General features: G+C 40.9%; 2 pseudogenes; one reads left to right on the top strand and one right to left on the bottom strand.

Annotated features, from left to right (window-relative positions):
- Positions 1–4,872: 4,872 nt before the first annotated feature.
- On the bottom strand, positions 4,873–14,699 carry LOC119514230 (annotated as a pseudogene).
- A 4,273-nt stretch (positions 14,700–18,972) lies between these two features.
- On the top strand, positions 18,973–20,147 carry LOC119514763 (annotated as a pseudogene).
- The last annotated feature ends 329 nt before the right edge of the window (positions 20,148–20,476 follow it).

Below are 20,476 nucleotides of genomic sequence, written 5' to 3'. Positions count from 1 at the left end.
CCTCTGGTCAGTGGTGACCAGCGTAGCAAGAGATTTCTGTCCCTCCTCCCGCTGCTGAGGACGAGGTTCCCGTTAAAGCTCCTAATAAATGCTGCATCTTATTCTCCATGCTCGACTCGTCTGAGTCACTCTTTGGTGTGTTGTGCCCCTCGCAGTTGGGTTGAAGGCTGCCTTATAGCACAGCCCCTGGCCTTACTGGAAACATGCTGAGTCATGGTGCTGAGTAAAACCCAGGTTTACTAGGTTGACTAGGCTTCTGATTCCACCTGTAACGTGGAGAAGCATAGGATTTACCCTTCAGTTGTAGACAATAACGAGGGCTGGAGAAATATATAAAACAAGTATTTACAGCACAGCAGCCAACTTGCGCTACAGTCCTTGAAAAAGGGAAACCCGCGAGGTGAAGCTCGCATTTTCCCCAGGGTTTTCTCTGTTTTCAGGATTTTTTTCCTTTCAAGGGATATCGCCGTACCTCCAGATCAAAAGTCATCCTCATAAATTATCTAGTAAGAATTTTAAGGTTTTGTTTTTTATCTTTAGGTAATTCATACTCCTAGATTGAACTTTTGTACATTGCATGTGGTTGGAATCCAATTTTTTCTGTCGCTTGTGGATAGATTGTTTCCAGGTTTGATCAATGTACATTCTAGGCTTCATCCTTCATGTTTTTATCTCTGTCTTCTCTCTTATTTTTGATCACTTCTGACAATGGGTTATCAATTTTTTACTTAAAGAAACAAAAAAGAGAGCAAATTTTGGCTTTGTTCGTCCTCTCTTTTGTATCTTTGTTAATTATTTCAGTAACTGAAACTTCAATTGTTTTATGATTTCTTGATGGATCCTTTTTAATTTTTCTAACTCATTCAGACAGGCACTTAACTAATTTTGAGGTTTTCTTCTCATCATAATAATTAAGGCTATGAATGTAGTCAAAGTACCAATTTGACAGCATCCCCAAATTTTGATATTTAGCATATTCTTTGTCATTCTTTTAACACATTCTATACCTCACATTTTATTTATTCGGGTTTGGTCTTCCATGTCACTGTATCTCCTGCTATTTTTCCCTTCCATTGTGCAGTGTAATGACTAAGTTCTACTATTTGTTTTCTAAGTAATATTTTCTAGCTAATATTGTACCTGTTCTCTCTGCCTTTAGCATAAATTTATTTTTATTAACACACCCTTTTGGAATTATTTCATACTTATCGAAAAGTTGCAATAATATTACAAAGTATTCCTGTGTATCTCATATTTTATACAAAAATGAATTAAAGTTGATCATGGTCTTAAATGTAAATTTTGAAAGCATGAAACTGTTAAAGAAAAACAGCGCATTAGAAGACATAGGTGAAGCAGATGGTGTGGGAGGAAGGAGGTAGGTGTGTCTCACAAAGTCTACCTGAGGGATCCTTCTGAGAATGGAAATGTTCTATATCTTGACTGTATCAATGTCAATTTCTGGTTGTGATATTCTATAGTTTTGCAAGATAGGCTTGTTGGGTATTGTGTAGAGGATACAGGGGATAGATGTGTTTCAAAATAAAAATTTTCTTTAAAAATCCGACTGAAGGAAGGAAGGCAGGTTATATCTCCTTTTCTTTTTTCTGCATTTTCTCCACATTTTACAGACAAGGGAAGTCTGAACATAGCAAACTTCTCAATCCTCCTGTGCATCAATTTGTCATTGATAGGAGTACCAGGATTGGCATTTGTATGGAACTGGCATACGCCTTAAACTATTGGTGCTATCCCAGATTTCAGGTCCACAGACTGACATTCCTTCCTATTTAAATACAACTCAAGTGAAATTGTTGTGATACATATGCCATGTGCAAAGAATTCGGAGTAGACATTCTCTAGTAGAAAAGGAGGGGAGCATTGTTACGTACCTTCTATAGAGCCAAAGAAGATGAAGAAGGGTTTCCTGAAAGTATTACTTTGTCTTTCCCATAATACTATATTTTAAGAGGACAGAAACTTGGAATTATCTTTTATGTTCAGCTGTTGTCATAGGAAGAGGAAATTGCTGCAGGCCATGCCTCCCCCGTCACCACTCACGGTGGGAGTCCTGCTTGGGATGGATGGGTCCCGTACAAGCTGATGATGTCATATTATTACCTAATGAATGTAAAGGGCCAGTGTCCGTTCCTGAGGACAGACATGTATGGTTGAGTGTTAAATATTTGGAAGAAAGAGAATGGGATGAAACCCTGAGTCTCCTAAAATATAATTTGATTTCTATGCACGAAACTTCAAAAATAGTCCATAAATTTTATGACAAAAATCAACAGGGAAAAAACATAAATTCCCACTGTCGATGCTCATGTGCAGAGACATGAGTGAGTTTGTATCAGAAGTCAGGGAGCACTAGAGGTGCCGCGTCAAAGCTGCGGAATTTACACTACGTTGATTGAAGGTGTTTTCTAAATAACCTGCGACTCTTAAATGGGGCTGGTGAGGCTGGTGCACTGTGGCAGCTTAGAAAGACGAGGGGCACCAATGCAGCTGTCAGCGAGGCCTGGCCAAGCACTGCAGGGGATAGAGAGAGCCAGACAAGGCACTTTGAGTCTTGAGATTCATTGGCAAACTATTGTGAAACGTGTGCATTAGATGCCATGCAAAATTCTTCTCCGAATGCCCTGTTCTGATACTTTGGTTATGATTTAACTTTTCATGCATTTATGCATATAGGAAAAATATACTGGTCAAAATGACCTATGAAAATTGTAGTTCCTCTTTACGTTATTTCTTGTGTAAATTAATAATAAATTTGCATACTTATTTTTTGGGCTTGATTACAGTGAGTCTACCCCAAGGTGGTTTCACCCTTAAAATGTAAGCCAAAATGCATTTTGCCTGTTTCCTTTTTGAAGTTCTGTAGTGTTACATTTTTACGCTTAGCTCCTGATCCTCTTTGACTTGATTTCTGTATATGATGTGAAACATGAGTCAAGGTTCATTTTTTTGCACAGGGGTGTCATTTGGTCAAAAGACTAAACTTTCTGACTACTCATCTTGGCACCTTTGTCTAAGATCAATGGGTAATGTTTATGTGGATCTATTTGTGGACCCTCAATTATGTTCCATTTATCTATATGGCTCTCAATTCCCAAACAACACCGAAAACAGCATTGCTAGTGAAGCCATATTAAGATGTGTTATTCATGCAAGTTTGGAAATTACCTCCAACATTTATGGTTTCTTAAGATCTGATATAGAGGCAATAATACCCACCTTTCAGGAATCTTCGAGAATGGGATTGTGGATAAAGGATCCAGCTCACTACCTAGTATGGAGTAGGGACTCATTAAATCAGCGTAACTCATCCCAAAGTGTTCCCTCTGTTGGAAAACTAAGTAACTAAGCAAAGAATTCCAGATACAACCTCTAGGAAGATAATACATCTCGTGCACATCTAGTGCATTAACCAACCAAAACACCTTTGTGTCCCTTAAAAAGGTGACCCCATAAAACCCTCCTACTTTCATCTCAGAGTTGCTTTTGCCTTTGTGCCACTGAGTGTTTTGGCTATTCTTTTTTTCTTTTTATCTTTTCATTGAGTGATCCAGGTTCCCTCCACTAGGGAACCAAACTAATGTCTGTGTTGACTTTGGGTAACGCATGCTTCCTTCTCCTTTTCACATTCCTATCCATTCTCTCATTTTCCCTGTAAACTCTGGTTTTAATATCCCTTCCCTGCTTTATCTTTTTCCCATAAAGCAGAAGGACCCTTTTATGTTCCAGACATTAAGATTAGACCAAGGGTTTTTAGCCCATTTCATTGTTATCTCAGAACTCATGACTTGGTACACATTTGATTGCTTCATAATGTTGAGGTCATGAGACCAAATCTATTCAATGTTCGGGAGCCCAGGAAATGTGGCCCAACGTGTGTGTCAGTTACCGCTGAGATGAATTAAGTGATACCTGGATACCATTTCCATGCAATCAGAGAGCAGTTCTCTTTAGATGACATTGGGGCTCACTTGGTTCGTTGATGACAGAGTGCATTAGTAGCTGACCAGAACCCATAAAAGATGCAAGGCCTCCCTTTTTTGATAGGAAATCCTAAAGGCAATGTCTGTTGGTCATAGAGGAGGAAAGGGTATCTGGGAAGAGCAGTGAAGATAGAAAAGTGTTCCACAACTCAAGAGTCTAGTTATTTCCATTGTTATAAAAGCAACACAAGGTGAGTGTCCTCCCTGTGCCTTGTTACGTGTGTTAGTTCTACTTGGAGAAAGATACAAATGTTAGGCCTGGAAACAGAGGACCTGGCATTGGGATTGCTTCCATCATTTCCTAGATGTGTGAAATTCATTTTCTCATCCTTAAACTGGCAATGAAATCTTTGCTCTGCCCAATGTATAGGGCCATTTCGAGACTTGAATGAGGTAATAGATATAAAATTCAATTCAAAAGTGAGGACTTATAAAAGAAGCACTATTGAAAAAAAACAAAACCCAAAAAACATACCATCTGATGCAGGAAAATACAGATTTTATTAGAAAAGAGCACCTATGAACAAAATTGAGATATCATTATGAATGAAAACAAAACTCAAAATAATATCCATATGAAAAATGCTAACCTATTTTGATCATTGTACAGAGCTAAACACACAATCAAAAGGTTTAAAATTTTTTTTCTTTTTATTTAGAGACAAGAAATGATGATCACTTTCCCAAGGCTGAGACTGTGAATCCCGGGCAAATTCACATGGCGCTGCCCAGCACTGAGCGCAGCAATGTGGAGGAAATAAAGAAGATTCGAATCAAGGTGAAGTAGGACGGCATTCCTCAGCAGACTCGCAAGCTTTGGCTGAAGAAGATGCCAGCAGTAGTCAAAGTCACATGTTGTTTCTCAGGCAAGCATGGGGGACGAGATTTTTGCAGGAGTAGGAACTTGTAGAACGGTTGAGGATAGATGGTCTGTGGTGGGTGGTGGCTCTGGCTATGTGCTTTAGCAACAGGAAGGGCGGCAGCAGCTGGAAACACAGCAAGGGCTGCAGCAGCAGCTGGGGCGGCAGCAGGTGGTCCTACAGCAGGTGGTCTGACAGCAGACTGGGCGGCAGCAAGGCTGGCAGCAGCTGGACCCACAGCAGGATGGACGGCAGCAAGGCTGGCAGCAGCTGGACCCACAGCTATTGGTTAGGCAACCGGGCACGCAGCAGCACGTTGGTTGGTAGCAGGTTCTCGAGCAGTACACGGGGCCACTGCAAGCTGGCCGGCAGCAGGTTGTGTAGCAGCAACTGGGGTGGCAGCACGGCTGGCAGCAGCTGGACCCACAGCAGGATGGACAGCAGCAAGGCTGGCAGCAGCCTGACCCACAGCAGGTGTTCTGGCAGCAAGGGTGGCAGCAGCTGGAGCCACAGCAGGATGGACAGCAGCAAGGCTGGCAGCAGCTGGAGCCACAGCAGGTGGGCTGGCAGCAGGTGGTCCTACAACTGGTGGTTCTGCAGCAAGTTGGCTGGCAGCAAGGGGAGCAGCAAGGGGAGCAGGAACAGCACATGGTGTCAGGTGTGGAGGGGGAGTGCCTGTTCAAAGGTGAGTTTCCCAGATTCTGAGAAGTCCTCCTCTTCTGGGGCTTTTATACACTGGACCCACAATGTTGGGACCAATGAGCAGAACTTTTCTTTGTTGTTGTTTATGTTATTTTCCATGATCCATGGGGAAATGGCCCAAGGGGGAATTTGGTCCTGAAGTGCTAAGAATTTTCTCAGGGTAATTAATTTGCTTGTTTTCCTAATTGAAACCTAAAAATGAGGGTATTTTCCTGAAATGATCTGTGTAGTCCAGAAATACTGTTAAGCCTGTTAAGATGTCACAAGTGTCAGTCTGTATCTGCTTTCCCTTGGCAAGACTTACATTGGGAGGCACTTTGTAGAGAGGGTGATGGTGATGTGTGTAAGATATACGATCCTTTGCATTATTCCCCAACTCTTCCCTTTCCCACAGGTTCTAGGGAATAGATGTTCCTCTATCACGAAAACAGTGCATCTTCCCTTGAGGACAACATCACGTGTTGTCAAAGCTTGATAAGCCAACTTGAAATCCGTAGTTTGATTCCGTACACAGCCAACCACACAGTACCAGAACCTCAACCCCACATCCCTGTATTCAAAGCTCATCAAACATGGGCCTGTCCTCTGGTCAGTGCTGACCAGCTCTCCCTCCTCCCACTGCTGAGGACGAGGTCCCCGTTAAAGCCCGTAATAAATGCTGCATCTTATTCTCCAGGCTGGACTCGTCCCAGTCATTCTTTGGTGTGTTGTGCCCCTTGCAGTTGGGTTGAAGGCTGTCTTATAGCACAGCCCCTGGCCTTACTGGAAACATGCTGAGTCATGGTGCTGTGTTAACCCAGGTTTACTAGGTTGACTAGGCTTCTGATTCCACCTGTAACGTGGAGAAGCATAGGATTTGCCCTTCAGTTGTAAACAATAATGAAGGCTGTAGAAATATGTAAAACAAGTATTTGCAGCACAGCAGCCAACTTGTGCTACGATCGTTGAAAAAGGGAAAACTGCGAGGTGAAGCTCGCATTTTACCCAGGGTTTTCTCTTTTTTCAGGATTTTTTCCTGTCAAGGGTTATCGCCCTACCTCCAGATCAAAAGTCATCCTCATAAATTATCTAGTAAGAGTTTTAAGGTTTTGTTTTTTATCTTTAGGTAATTCGTGCTCCTAGATTGAACTTTTGTACATTGCATGTGGTTGGAATCCAATTTCTTCTGTCCCTTGTGGATAGATTGTTTCCAGCTTTGATCAATGTGCATTCTAGGCTTCATCCTTAAGGTTTTTATCTCTGTCTTCTCTCTTATTATTTTTTTTGAAATAAATTCATAGTTATAGGAACAGTTGCAAAAATAATACAAACCCCATACACAGAACTCCAGTGTACCCTGACACCCCCTCCCCTGATACCCCAATCCACCAACTTTAAGATGCTGTTACATCGCTATTTCTTTCCCTCCCTCCCTCCCTCCCTCCCTATCTATCATCCATCTATTGCTCTGTCTTCTGAACATATGAGAGGTAACTGCACACATCCTTGAACAAACACTATAATTCACATATGCACTTCCCATGAACAAGAACAATCTTTCATGCAATCCTATTAACCGCAGCTAAGAAGTATAAGAGATTCAATGATACAAAGCTCACATTCTTATATTTCCTTTTCCTTATGTCTCAACTGTGTTCCTTTGAGCCTCCTGTCCTCCATCCTCCGATCCCATCCAGGTTCATCCTTGGCATTCAATTGTCTTCTATTTAGACTGTCTTTTTTAATTTTTATTTTCAACTGTGGAAACATATATACAGCCTAAATCTTCCCATTCCACCCCCTCCCTAGCATTCTGTTAGTGGGATTAATCACATTTAGAATGTTGTAATGCTCTTTCCCAACATCCATTACTAGTAATTTCCCTTCACCTCAAACAGCAACCCTACCCTCATTTCTTAACTCCCCATTGCCCCTTCCCCCATTTCTCTTAACCCATGCCCTACTTTTCATCTCTATGGTCAGATTCTCTGATAATTTCTTTGTGTTTACTGTGGGGCTTAAAATTAACCTCTTAAATCCATAACAATCTTGTTTTCCTTTGATACCACCTTCACTTCAATAGGACACATAAACTATGTTCCTAAACTCCTCCATTCCCCCAGCTTTATATAGTTGTCTAAAATGACATATTTTACATTGAGTTCAATACCACTGATTTATCACTAAAGTTTGTGTATTTTATATCACATAGGAAGTTGATAGTGGAGTTACAATTCAAAAATTATTGACTTCTATGTGTATTCCATTGTGGTTGGAGAATGTGCTTTGAGTAAATTCAATTTTTTTTTTTTTAACTTCTTGAGGCTTGTTTTGTGTCCCAGCTTATGGTCCCTTCTGGAGAAAGATCCATGATCACTAGAGAAAAATGAATGTGCTTGTGATTTGGGATGTAAGATTCTATATATGTCTGTTAAAATTCTCTGTATCTCTTTCTCCTTTCTTTGTTTCTCTGTTGGTAGGGCTTCCTTTAGTATCTGAAGTAGGGCAGGTCTTTTATTGGCAAACTCTCTCAGCATTTGTTTGTGAAAAATTTAAGCTCTCCCTCAAGTTTGAAGGAGAGTTTTGCTGGATAAAGTATTCTTGGTTGGAAATTTTTCTCTCTCAGAATTTTAAATATGTCATGCCACTGCCTTCTTGCCTCCATGGTTGCCGCTGAGTAGTTACAACTTAGTCTTATGTTGTTTCCTTTGTATGTGGTGAATTGCTTTTCTCTTGCTGCTTTCCGAACTTGCTCCTTCTCTTCGGTATTTGAGAGTCTGATCAGAATATGTCTTGGAGTGGGTTTATTTGGATTTATTCTATTTGGAGTTCACTGGGCATTTATGCTCTGTGTATTTATATTGTGTATAAGGTTGGGGAAGTTTTCCCCAACAATTTCTTTGAATACTCTTTCTAGACCTTTACCCTTCTCTTCCCCTTCTGGGACACCAGTGAGTCTTAAGTTTGGACGTTTTATTTTATCTGTCGTATCCCTGAGATCCATTTTGATTTTTTTCTCCATTCTTTCTTTTGTTCTTTCATTTTCTGTTCTGTGGACTTCTAGGACACTGAGATGTTGTTCAGCTTCCTCTAATCTTGTTTTGTGAGTATCCAGTCTTTTTTATTTGGCCAACAGTTTCTTTTATTTCCATAAGATCTTCTATTTTTTTTATTTACTCTTGCAATGCCTTCTTTATGCTCTTCTAGGGTCTTCTTTATTTCACTTATATCCTGGGCCGTGGTCTTCCTTATGTCCTTTAAATCCTTTGCCATGTTTTTGTTCCTCGATTGTAGTTCTTTGATTAAATTGTGCCAAGTAGTGTGTCTCTTCTGATATTTTGATTTGGGAGTTTGGAATTGGGTTCTCCATATCATCTGGTTTTATCATATGCATTAAGATTTTCTGTTGTTTTTGGCCTCTTGGCATTTGCTTTGCTTGATAGGGTTCTTTCAAGTTGTAAAGAAAAGATACCAATCTAATTTTTCAGAACTACAAGTTGGTGGCGTGCACTTTCTCTAACTAACCAGCAGATGGCGTCTGCGAGTCACTTATGCCCCTCAAGTCAGTTCTCCTCCACCTTGTCCCCATGGTGTATGGGGAAATGATTCTTGTGGGGTTCCGTTGGTGAACTCAGTTTGTGTGTGTTGCTGGAGCCGTCCGCCCTGAATGTGGGGTGTGTGTCTGGGTGGCCATGGAAGAAGGGCAGCTTTAATATTTAAACCCCCCAGGTTCCCGGAGATTCAAGGCCTCCGCAAGAGTCTAAGCCTTCATTTCAGTTCAGCCCCAGACCTTCTCTCTCGCTGACCCACAACCCACCAGACTTGGCGTAGAATCCCTGGGTTTTTCGAGCGGGCCCCCTTTCTCAGCTGTGATCTTCCAGGACCTCTGCTGAGGTAATGCCGTGCTATGTCACCAGTGCACGCCATCCCTCAAGGGAAGCCCTGGGCCGCCGGGCCGTGCAGGGGCGCTCTCAGCCTGATGCAAAGATGGCCGAATGGGGGATCTCAACCCCCCCCACGTCGCACAGTTCCTCCTTCCCAGCTCCGGGACAATTGGTGGGGCTCTGGGCTGTGGGCACGGCCCCAGGCAGGAGTTTATCCAGCCATCCGGGGAGCCAGCTGGAAGCCGCGGGGTTTCTTTCTGCTTCTGGCTCTCCCCTCCACTCCCCTGGCCCTGAGGGTATCTGCAGCTGTCTATCCTCCAGGCCAGACACCAAGAGGCTGGCTCAGCCCTCTCGTGCTGTGTTTTACTGTGTGGTTCCCACTGTCAAAACTGCAGCCGCTCCTGGGTTTTTCCCTTTTTTTTTTTGAAAGAACCAGTCAGTCTCCAAACGCCAACACCTGGCTTCCTTACACCACAGTGCAGCTGCGGGTCTTCCAGCCAGCTTACTCACTAGCTTCAGAATGCAGACTCACGGTTTCACCAAGTATATGGCCCATGTGGTATTAACAGACCTCGTCCAGCTGGCGCATCACTGATACCAGTATTCTGGGTCACTTTATGGTTTTCATCTAAAATTTTTCACGGAGGTGTTTTTTTGCACTGTCTCACCTAGCTGCCATCTTAGGTTCTCTCTTCTCTCTTAATTTTGACCACTTCTGACAGTGGGTTATCAATTTTTTACTTAAAGAAACAAAAAAGAGAGCAAATTTTGGCTTTGTTGGTCCTCTCTTTTGTATCTTTTTTATTTCAATAACTGAAACTTTAATTATTTTATGATTTCTTGATTAATCCTTTTTAATTTTTCTAACTCATTCAGACAGGCACTTAATTAATTTTGAGGTTTTCTTATCATCATCATAATTAAAGTTATAAATGTAGTTAAAGTACCAATTTGACAGCATCCCAAAATTTTGATATTTAGCATTTTCTTTGTCATTCTTTTAACACATTCTATACCTCACATTTTATTTATTTGGGTTTGGTCTTCCATGTCACTGTATCTCCTGCTATTTTTCCCATCTATTGTGGACGGTAATGACTAAAGGTTCTACTATTTGTTTTCTAAGTAATATTTCCTAGCCAATATTGTACCTGTTCTCTCTGCCTTCAGCATAAATTTATTTTTATTAACACATCCTTTTGGAATTATTTCATACTTATAGAAAACTTGCAATCATATTACAAGGTATTCCCGTGTATCTCATATTTTATACAAAAATCAATTAAAATTGATCATGGTCTTACATGTAAATTTTGAAAACATGAAACTGTTAAAGAAAAACAGCGTATTAGAAGACATAGGTGAAGCAGATGGTGTGGGAGGGAAGGAGGTAGGTATGGCTCACAAAGTCTACCTAAGGGATCCTTCTGAGAATGGAAATGTTCTATATCTTGACTGTATCAATGTCAATCCCTGGTTGTGATATTCTATAGTTTTGCAAGATAGGCTTGTTGGATACTGTGTAGAGGTTACAGGGGATAGATGTGTTTCAAAATAAAAATTTTCTCTAAAATTCTGACTGAAGGAAGGACGGACAGGTTATATCTCCTTTTCTTTTTTCTGCGTTTTCTCCGCATTTTACACACAAGGGAACTGTGAACATAGCAAGCTTCTCAATCCTCCTGTGCATCAATTTGTCATTGATAGGACTACCAGGATTGGCATTTGTATGGAACTGGCATACGCCTTAAACTATTGGTGCTATCCCAGACTTCAGGTCCAGAGACTGACATTCCTTCCCTATTTAAATACAACTCAAGTGAAATCCTTCTGATACATATGCCATGTGCAAAGAATTTGGAGTTGACATTCTCTAGTAGAAAAGGAGGGGAGCATTGTTACGTACCTTCTATAGAGGCAAAGAAGATGAAGGGTTTCCTGAAAGTATTACCTTGTCTTTCCCATAATAATATATTTTAAGAGGACAGAAACGTGGAATTATCTTTTATGTTCAGCTGTTGTCATAGGAAGAGGAAATTGCTGCAGGCCATGCCTCCCCCGTCACCACTCACGGTGGGAGTCCTGCGTGGGATGGATGGGTCCCGTACAAGCTGATGATGTCATATTATTACCTAATGAAAGTAAAGGGCCAATGTCCGTTTCTGAGGACACACATGTATGTTTCAGTGTTAAATATTTGGAAGAAAGAGAATGGGATGAAACCCTGAGTCACCTAAAATATACTTTGATTTCTACGCACGAAACTTCAAAAATAGTCAGTAAATTTTAGGACAAAAATCAACAGGGAAAAAACATAAATTCCCACTGTAGGTGCTCATGTACAGAGACACGATTGAGTTTGTATCAGAAGTCAGGGAGCACTAGAGATGCCGTGTCAAAGCTGCGGAATTTACACTAAGTTCATTGAAGTTTTCTAAATAACCTGCGACTCTTAAATGGGGCTGGTGAGGCTGGTGCACCGTGGCAGCTTAGAAAGAGGAGGGGCACCAATGCAGCTGTCAGCGAGGCCTGGCCAAGCACTGCACGGGATAGAGACCGCCAGACAAGGCACCTTGAGTCCTGAGATTCATTGGCAAACTATTGTGAAACATATGCATTAGATGCCATTCAAAATTCGTCTCTGAATGCCCTGTTCTGCTACTTTGGTTATGATTTAACTTTTCATGCATTTATGCATGTAGGAGAAATATGCTGGGGAAAATGACCTATGGAAATTCTAGTTCCTCTTTACGTTATTTCTCGTGTAAATTAATAATAAATTTGCATACTTATTTTATGGGCTTGATTACAGTGAGTCTACCCCAAGGTGGTTTCACCCTTAAAATGTAAGCCAAAATACATTTTGCCTGTTTCCTTTTTGAAATTTTGTAGTGTTACATTTTTACACTTAGGTCCTGATCCTTTTTGACTTGATTTCTGTATATGATGTGAAACATGAGTCAAGGTTCATTTTTTTGCACAAGGGTGTCATTTGGTCAAAAGACTAAACTTTCTCACTACTCATCTTGGCAGCTTTGTCTAAGATCAATGGGTAATGTATATGTGGATCTATTTCTGGACCCTCAATTATGTTCCATTTATCTATATGGCTCTTAATTCCCCAATAACACACAAAACAGAATTGCTAGTGAAGCCATATTAAGGTGTGTTATTCATGCAAGTTTGCAGATTACCTCCAACATTTATGATTTCTTAAGATCTGTTATAGGGGCAATAATACCCGATTTCCAGGATTGTACTAGAATGAGATTGTGGATAAAGGATCCAGCTCACTACCTAGTACAGAGTAGGGACTCATTAAATCAGGGTAACTCATCCCAAAGTGTTCCCTCTGTTGGAAAACTAAGTAACTAAGCAAAGAATTCCAGATACAACCTCTAGGAAGATAATACATCTCGTGCACATCTAGTGCATTAACCATCCAAAACACCTTTGTGTCCCTTAGAAAGGTGACCCCATAAAACCCTCTGACTTTCATCTCAGAGTTGCTTTTGCCTTGGTACCACTGAGTGTTTTGGCTGTTCTTTTTTTTTCAGCTTTTCATTGAGTGATCCAGGTTCCCTCCACTTGGGAACCAAACTAATGTCCATGTTGACTTTGGGTAGCGCATGCTTCCTTCTCCTTTTCACATTCCTATCCATTCTGTCATGTTCCCTGTAAACTCTGATTTTAATATCCCTTCCCTGCTTTATCTTTTTCCCATAAAGCAGAAGGACCCTTTTATGTTCCAGAGATTATGATTAGACCAAGGGTTTTTAGCCCATTTCATTGTTACCTCAGAACTCATGACTTGGTACACATTTGATTGCTTCATAATGTTGAGGTCATGAGACCACATCTACTCAATGTTCGGGAGCCCAGGAAATGTGGCCCAACGTGTGTGCTAGTTACGGCTGAGATGAATTAAGTGATACCGAGATACCGTTTCCATGCAATCAAAGAGCAGATCTCTTTAGATGACATTGGGTCTCCCTCGGTTCATTGACGACAGAGTGCATTAGTGGTTGACCAGAACCCATTAAAGATGCAAGACCTCCCTTTGTTGACAGGAAATCCTAAAGGCAATGTCTGTTGGTCATAGAGGAGGAAAGGGTATCTGGGAAGAGCAGTGAAGATAGAAAAGCGTTCCACAGCTCAAGAGTCTAGTTACTTCCATTCTTATAGAAGCAACACAAGGTGAGCGTATTCCCCGTGCCTTGTTACATGTGTTAGTTCTACTTGGAGAAAGATGCAAATGTTAGGCCTGGAAACAGAGGACCTGGCATTGGGATTGCTTCCATCATTTCCTAGATGTGTGAAATTCATTTTTTCATCCTTAAACTGGCAATGAAATCTCTGCTCTGCCCAATTTATAGGGCCATTTCGAGACTTGAATGAGGTAATAGATATAAAATTCAATTCAAAAGTGAGGACTTATAAAAGAAGCACTATTGAAAAAAAAGAAAACCCAAGAAACATACCATCTGATGCAAGAGAATACAGATTTTATTAGCAAAGAGCACCTATGAACACAATTCAGATACCATTATGAATGAAAACAAAACTCAAAATAATATCCATATGAAAAATGCTAATCCATTTTGATCATTGTACAGAGCTAAACACACAATCAAAAGATTTAAAATTTTTTTTCTTTTTAGTTAGAGACAAGAAATGATGATCACTTTCCCAAGGCTGAGACTGTGAATCCCGGGCAAATTCACATGGCGCTGCCCAGCACTGAGCGCAGTAATGCGTAGGAAATAAAGGAGATTCAAATCAAGGTGAAGTAGGACGGCATTCCTCAGCAGACTCACAAGCTTTGCCTTAAGAAGATGCCAGCAGTAGTCAAAGTCACATGTTGTTTCTCAGGCAAGCATGGGGGACGAGATTTTTGCAGGAGTAGGATCTTGTAGAACGGTTGAGGATAGATGGTCTGTGGTGGGTGGTGGCTCTGGGTATGTGCTTTAGCAACAGGAAGGGCGGCAGCAGCTGGAAACACAGCAAGGGCTGCAGCAGCAGCTGGGGCGGCAGCAGGTGGTCCTACAGCAGGTGGTCTGACAGCAGACTGGGCGGCAGCAAGGCTGGCAGCAGCTGGACCCACAGCAGGATGGACAGCAGCAAGGCTGGCAGCAGCCTGACCCACAGCAGGTGTTCTGACAGCAAGGCTGGCAGCAGCTGGACCCGCAGCAGGAGGGCTGGCAGCAGGTGGTCCTACAACAGGTGGTTCTGCAGCAAGTTGGCTGGCAGCAAGGGGAGCAGCAGTAGCACATGGTGTCAGGTGTGGAGGGGGAGTTCCTGTTCAAAGGTGAGTTTCCCAGATTCTGAGAAGTCCTTCTCTTCTGGGGCTTTTATACATTGGACCCCCAATGTTGGGACCAATGAGCAGAACTTTTCCTTGTTGTTGTTTATGGTATTTTCCATGGTCCATGGGGAAATGGCCCAAGGAGGAAGTTGGTCCTGAAGTGTTAAGAATTTTCTCAGGGTAATTGATTTGTTTGCTTTCCTTATTGATACATAAATTAAGACTATTTTCCTGAAATGAGTTATGCAGCCATGAAGCACTGTTAAGCCTGTTGAGACGTCACAAGTGTCAGTCTGCATCTGCTTTCCCTTGGTGAGACTTACATTGGGAAGCACCTCTGAAGAGAGGGTGATGGTCATGTGTAAGATATATGAACTTTTGCATCTTCCCCAACTCTTCCCTCTCGCACAGGCCCTAGAGAACAGATATTTCCCTTTCCGTGATACACTATAATTTACCTTGAGGACAACATAAAGTGTTGTGGAAGCTGATAGGCCAACTTGAAATCCTAAATTTGAATGCATACCCAGCCAACCACACGGTGCCAGGGCCTCAACCCCACATCCCTTTGTCTGAAGCTTATCAAACATTGGCCTGGTCAGTGCAGACAAGCATAGCAAGGAATTTCTGTCCCTCTTCATGCTGCTGAGGGCGAAGTCCCTATATTAGCCCCTAATAAATGGTCCATCTTACTCGCCAGGCTGGACTCGCCCGAGTCACTCTTTGGTGTGTTGTGCCCCTCGCAGTTGGGTTGAAGGCTGCCTTATAGCACGGCCCCTGGCCTTACTGGAAACGTGCTGAGTCATGGTGCTGAGTTAACCCAGGTTACTGGTCTTCTGGTTCCACCTGTAACGTGGAAGCAGCATAGGATTTACCCTCCGGCTATGAATAATCATGAAAGCTGGAGAAATATATGACAAGTATTTCCAGGAAAGCAATCAAATTTGGGCTACAGTTTTCCAGTGAAGGAAACATGTGAGGTGAAGCCTGCATTTTCCCCAGGTTTTTCTCCTTTTTCACTATTTTTGTCCTTGTAAGAGATCTCTATTTGAAGATCAAAAGTCATTCCCATAACTTATCTACTAAGACTTTTAAGGTTTCGATATCTTTATCTTTAGGTATTAATATCCCTACAGTTGACTTTTTGTACATTACATGTGCTTGAAATCCAATTTTAACTGTCCCATGTGGACAGTTTGTTTCTATCTTTGATCAGGGTACATCCTATGCTTCACCCATAATTTTGTTATCTCTGTCTTCTCTCTTTTTCTTGATCACTCCTGACAGTGGTTTATCAATATTTTAGTTAGCAAAAAAACAAAAATATTTTTTTGGCTTTTTTGTTTTCTCCACTGTATCTTTGTAAATTATTTCATTAATATACCCTTTAGTTAATTTATGATTCCTTGGTTAATACAATTTTTATTTTCCTAACTCATTAAAGTGGTTTTTAGTTAATTAATTTTTAGATTTTATTCTAATGAAACTATTTAAGTCCATAAATGCAGGTATAGTACCAATTTTACAGCATCCCAAAATTTTGACAAGTAATATTTTCATTGTCATTCAGTTAAAACATTCTATACTTCACACTCTGAATTATTCAGCTTTAGTCTTCCATGTCAGTGTATCTTCTACAATTTATCCTATCTATTGTGCAACCTAATGACTATATGCCCCACTCTGTTTTCTAACTAATATTATGCCTCATATACTCTGCCCCTACTTTCAATTTATTTTATTAAGTCTTCATTTTGGAATTATTTCAGACTTCTAGTAAAGTTATAAAAGATTTACAAAGAATTCCCTCTGTACCCCAATAAACACATGTTCTTAACCTTAATCTGCATTCCTGTGGGGCTAAACCCATCATAAACAGGACCTCTTGAAGATGCCATTTTAGTAAGGTGTGGCCCAACTGAATGAGGGGGTCCTCAGTCTGGATTAGTGGAGGCCTTATAAGGAGAAGGCCATGAGGAGAAGTCAGTGTGACCCCGAAAGAAAAAGGAGAGGGCATGGCCATATGATGGGAGGCGGAAACAAGAAACCCCCAAGATTGCTGGCAGCCAGGACTAGAACGCCACAGATCTTTGGGGAGAAAGCAAGCCTTCCTGGGATCCTGATTTCTGACTTCTAGCCTCAGAACTGTGAGCCAATAAATTCCTGTTGTTCAAGCCAATCCATTGTGTGGTATTTGTCAGAGCAGCCTGGCAAACTAAGACATACAGTTAATAGTATTGTACCAAGGTTTATTTCTTGGTTTTGATAATTTTTAGATGGTTAGATGTTACCTAAAATAAGGAGAAGGGAGTACATGATCTCTGTACTATTTTTTGCAATTCTTCTTTAAGTCTAAAATTATTTCAAATTTAAAAGTAAAGAAAAAAAAAATGAATGTGGGATCCTAAATAGGATCCTGGAAAAAAAAAAAAGGACACAAATGGAAAAAAACTAGTGAAATTCTCACACAGGATGTAGTTTAGTTCAGGCCTGCAACCAAGCCTGCAATGATTTTGTAAATTAAGTTTTCCTGAAAGACAGCCAAGCTCATTTACTTACAAACTGTCTGTGGCTGTCTTCTTGCTAAAACAAAAGCATTGAGTAGTTGGAACAGACATCATAGGGGCCAAAAACCTAAAATACTTACTCTCTAGCCCTTTACAGAAAAAATTGTCAAACCCTGGTTTAATCAATAAAGTTGTACTAATGTTGATTTCCTGTTTTTGAGAATTGTATTACAGTTTTATAAGAGATTAACATTAGGGGAAGCTGGGTGAGAGATATAAAGAAACTCTGTACCGTTTTTGCAACTTTTATCTAAGTCTAAAATTGGTAAAAGCTAAAAAGTTAAAAAAAAAAGAATTCCCATATTTCTCACACTTTATACAACAATTAATTTAAAATGGATCATGGACTTAAATGTAAAATGTAAATCTATAAAACTTTTAGGAAAAAACACAGAAGACATAGGTGAAGCAGGTGGTGTGGGTGGGATGAGGTAGGTGTGGCTCACAAGGGCTACCTGAGGGTTCCTGGTGGGGACTGAGAAGTTTTGTGTCTAGGCTGTATCAATGTCAATTCATGGTTTTGGTATTCTTTAGTTTTAGAAGATGTTGTTTTTGGAAACTGGGTAAAGGTCTATTGGGCTATCTGTTACAATATAAAAACATTTACTTTAAAAATCCCATGAAGGATGGGAGGAAAAATTTTAAAATGCAATTTTCTGTTGTGCCAGTTTGAATGTATTGTGTCCCCCAAATGCCATTATCTTTGTGGTCTTGTGTGGGGCAGAAGTTTTGGTGCTGGTTGGATTTGCTTGGAGTGTGCCCCACCCAGCTGTCGGTGATAATTTTGATGAGATGTTCCCATGGAGGCGTGGCCCCGCCCATTCGGGGTGGGCCTTGATCGGTGGAGCTATATAAATGAGCTGACTCAAAGAGGAAAGAGAGTGCAGCTGGGAGTGATGTTTTGAAGAGGAGCAAGCTTGCTAGAGAGGAACGTCCTGGGAGAAAGCCGTTTTGAGGCCGGAGCTTTGGAGCAGATGCCAGCTGCCTTCCTAGCTAACAGAGGTTTTCCGGAGGCCATTGGCCATCCTCCGGTGAGGGTACCCGATTGCTGATGTGTTGCCTTGGACGCTTTGTGGCCTTAAGACTGTAACTGTGTAGCGAAATAAATCCCCGTTTTATAAAAGCCAATCCATCTCTGGTGTTTTGCATTCTGCAGCATTAGCAAACTAGAACATCTGTAAAACGCAAAAGAATGAGGGATATGGAGATTATCCAACATTTGAACACCTCCACTATAGCCTGGAGATCATCTATCAGAGGGAGGTGAGTGACTCCTGAAATAAAAGTCTAAATTCCTGTTGAATCTGAAGTCCCAATATCCGTACTGCATTCTCAAGGAACATCTAAAATTTTGCTGCTCAAGCTTTTATACTAACTAAATTGTTACAGTAGAAATCTGTCAGATGGGGTGGATCTGGTCACCAATTTGTGACGCATTTCAACATCCTGGTGTTTACTTACAGAAGATGTTAAAACATCCTGCCAATTCTTGGGCATCCCAATGACAATTTACATAAGAGCTTTACCAGTCTTCAGAAGGTAAATTAATAAAATCCTTTATATCTCTGAAAAAATATTCTATACACATTTTTATGTCAGTGGCATTCATTATACATCTCCAACTGATTCTTTTTCCATATTCTCCACGTTTTACACATAAGGAGACTGGGGTTAATGACTGCAGACAAGGCTGCAGGGTCCAGATCCCAAGATGAAGAAAATGGAGGAAAGGTTCTGCAAGTCTGCCCCCACCCCCACCCCTGTACCTATCAACTGGGATTAGTCTAGAAAGATCCACTGTGAACAGGAAGAGACCATGGAGCAGAGAAACATGGAGGGACAGGTCAGTCCTCTGGGATCACTGATCAAGAGAAGGAGTTGTCAGGCAATGCTTTTCAAGCCTTCATAGCTGGGAATTGTGATGCATGTCTGCAGCACCTTGCCTGCCTACAAGATGTAAACAGAGATAATTATAAAATAATTTTGAATACAGCAGTAGCTGAATTTTTTAAATAAAATAACCAAATGACAGCAGATAATTTGAGACAAACACTTAACCAACTGAAGAATCGGGTCCACTCAGCTGTTGAAATGGATGGATTAGATAATGTGGAAAACAGCACGTTGTATTACAATCAAGCAGTCATTATCACTTGCGGCAGTATACAGAAGCAGTATCAGTCAGCAAAAAACTGTCAGTTCATAGAGACTTTACAGGAAAAATTTGCCTAAGCCATGTGTTTTTTGCTTGTAGACCTGTATAGATTAACCTACCAAGCTGAGAAATCTTTGTATCTTCTTGCTGTCCTAGCAAAAATGATTTCCCAGGGCAAAGTAGCAAAAATGGAAAGATTGAGGCTGGTAATAACACCCTCAAAGATGGATCTAATCATAGAGCTCAAAATGGAGCTCTCATAGAGGCTGTAAAATTAAAGATACATCAGTGTAAACTGAGAGCTTATATCCAAATGAAGTCCCTGAAAGCATGCAAAAGGGACACGCAGTCAGTTATGAATACCTCTGGAAATTCGGCACCCTCTCTATTTCTTAAAAACAATTTTGAGTACTTAAGAGGCAATTATTGAAAAGCCGTGAGGCTATTAAATAGTTCAAACATTGCTGAGCATCCGCGATTGATGAAAACAGGTGAATGCTTGAGATGCATGTTCTGGAATAATCTTGGTTGTATCCATTTCTCCACGAGCAAGCACAATTTGGGGATTTTCTACTTTAAAAAGGCTCTGCAGGAAAATGAGAACATTTGTGCGCAGCTCAGGTCAGGCAGCACTGATCCAGGTAAGACCAGCAATGGGGGACAGTTTGTAGTTTACTACCTGAGGAAACCATAATTTTAAAGAACAATCGTCTGGTCAAAATGCATGCATGTGTCTCTGTATACAGTTCACACTGAAGCCGGTCAACCAGTTTAGCGCTGAGAATTTTTAATGGATATTGCTTCTTTTAGTAGCAAGGTGTTGGGGTAATTTTGAATTACCAAAGACAACTAAAATAGCATTCCATTTTCCATGAATTTCATCAGAGTCCCATGTGCTAATGTTATAAACCAGAATATTTGATTATTCAAGACTAAGATTTCTTGACTGTGCCAAACTGGGTTTAGTATAGCTCCTTTTTGTTCACCTGTGATAGTTGGCAGCATCTGACAATTTTTAAACAT

Source organism: Choloepus didactylus, chromosome 18 (assembly GCF_015220235.1).
Source record: "Choloepus didactylus isolate mChoDid1 chromosome 18, mChoDid1.pri, whole genome shotgun sequence".
NCBI lineage: Eukaryota > Metazoa > Chordata > Mammalia > Pilosa > Megalonychidae > Choloepus > Choloepus didactylus.
Note: the sequence above shows the minus strand (reverse complement) of the source record. Positions and strands in the feature narration are given on the sequence as shown.